Consider the following 2,500-nt stretch of genomic DNA (forward strand, 5'->3'; position numbering starts at 1 on the left):
TGCATTGCATGGTAACGACCTGCTGTGAGGCCAGAAGGAAAACACAAAGTGGCCGATGAATGAAACATAGACGAGCAGCTGATGAGGCTCAAAGGCTGCGTGGTGGTTCCCTCCCCCACTCTCTCTGCCCATCGCTCCTTCGTTCCTTGGCTCTTTCTTTCTTTCTTTCCTCTATTCCGCTGGTATGGCCACCCGTACGTCGACGACCCCCTGCTGTTCTCCTGGTGGTAATGATGAGACACACACCCCCCACACCCACATGCACCCACCTGTCACTGTGTCCCGGGGCCTTGGCCACAGTCTGTGTTTCCACGGGTTGTTGGAGATGTCCAGGGTCTTCGCTTGGCCACCGTCTGACCGGCTCTGAACAGCATCCAAACTGGCACAGCTGGCAAGGAACCTCTGTGTGTGTGTGTGTGTGTGTGTATGTGTGTGTGTGTGTGTGAGTGTGTGTATGTATGTGTGTGTGTGTGTGTGGTTGTGTGTGTCTGTGTGTATACGTGTGTGTGTGTGTGCATGTGTGTGTGAGTGTATGTGTGTGTATGCGTGTGTGCATGTGCGTGTGTATGTGTGTGTGTTTGTGTGTGTGTGTGTGTGTGGGTGGGTGTCGTGTGTGTGTGCGTGTGTGTGTGTGTGTGTGTGTGTGTGTGTGTGTGTGGGTGGGTGTCGTGTGTGTGTGCGTGTGTGTGTGTGTGTGTGTGTGTGTGTGTGTGTGTGTGTGTGGGTGGGTGTCGTGTGTGTGTTTTGGGTTTGAGCATGTGGCTCTGAATGTCTTGGCATTAGCCCTTTGGTGCTGTGCCATTGCACTCTATGTTGGTGGAGATGGTGTGTGTGTGTGTGTGTCTGTGTGTAAGGGTGTGTGTGTGTGTGTGTGTGTGTGTGTGTGTGTGAGCATCTGAGCATGTGTGTTGGCTGAAGCAGGGAGGTGCTCAGCTTCCGCATCAGTGATCTAATGAGCCTGTAAATACACTCATTTGACATCATTAATTGGAGGGAGATCAGAGGGCCTATCTGGGAGGAGTACATGTGCACTCTGTGTGAGTGTGTGTGAGTGAGAGTGTGTATGCATGTGCATGTGCATCCTTCTGTGTGTGTGTGTGGGGGGGGGGGCATCCATCCATGTCTGTGTCCGTGTGCATGTGTGCATCTATCCGTGTCTTTGTGTGAGCGTGTGTTTGGGTGTGTGTCTGGAAATTCAGGTTTGTGTGTGTGTGTGTGCGTGCGCGCGTGTGTGTGTGTGTTTGTGTGTGTGCGTGTGTGTGTGTGTGCTTGTGTGCATGTGTGTGTGCGCGAGTGCGGACGGAGGGTTCTCCCATCTGAGAGGGGCTCCTTCCAGATCAAAGAATCGAGTGTGAAATCCCTGATTATGCGACAGAGAGACCCATTAGAGGGTGTCTCTGTGCCAGGCTGGGGAAGCAGCAGTCAGTCCAGCAAAGATGCGGTTTTCTGCCCACTTTAGTGCCGCTGCCAGTAGGCTGTGGGTTGCCAGCTTCAACCGGAGTCAGGGGATCTGACTACGGGATAACAACAACACCACACAACACACAAAGCCCTCCTCTGTTTCCTCCGTTTTAAGGATAAGTGCACAACAAAGAAAAGGGGGGGGGGGGTTGTTGTCATACCAGAAGATCGAAGCATTTGAAAATAGCGTATCACAGGGGGTTGGGCTGATGGAGTGTGGGGGTTGGGTCCGGGGGAATGAGGGAGCTATAGCATGTGATCACCTCGCCACGGATGTAAGCAATAAGGTACCACCTTACAATAATTCAAAATTAATTAACATTAGTAAATGAAGTGATAAGCAATATTTGATAGCGCAGGGGCTAGTGTTAGGGTCAGGGTGAGGATAAGGGCTAGGGGTTTGTGGATAAGCCGGTAAGTGTTAGGGGTTAGGGCTAGGGCTAGGGTTAGGGTTAACCCTAATATTGGAACCAGAAGTTTGAAAACAGCCACGCAGTTTATCCCCCAAAAAGTCTGAAACTGATAGTTGATGCGAATTTGAAAGTTATTTATCAAAATTGTATTGATAAGCGATGCTTTAATGAAGCCAGGAGAAATGGTTACCTTGGTTTGCCGTGCCGGCTGGCGTTGGGTCGTATGGGGATGACAGAGTACATCAGAATCTCACATCTTTTAAAAAAACGTTACATCCTCTGTGCGACTACAAGCGGAGGAAAGCCTTCAATAGTGCTAATTGCGGCGGCACACTGCTTCAGTGGCGTGTAGCGGTTAGCGGAGTTGTTAGCCACCCATAGTCGCTTAGCTCGCTCCTAGCAGGAGGATCCTAGGCTGGGTCCTTAATGATCCATCTACCTGTTACCTGTCCGCCCCCCCCCCCCATACCCTATTGAGCCTCTGCTCGCTTTCATTTACAGACCTGAACCGCTCTCTGAACTCCCCTCATCACGCTCTTTGTTCCTGGGCATTTTTTTTGCCATGGAAGAAAGGCGAGGTGAGGGGAGGGGAGGGGGGGAAGCGGTGGGGGTCCTCGGGGACTTGG

The sequence above is a fragment of the Pollachius pollachius genome (assembly GCF_949987615.1).
Source record: "Pollachius pollachius genome assembly, chromosome: 3".
NCBI classification, from domain to species: Eukaryota; Metazoa; Chordata; class Actinopteri; order Gadiformes; family Gadidae; genus Pollachius; species Pollachius pollachius.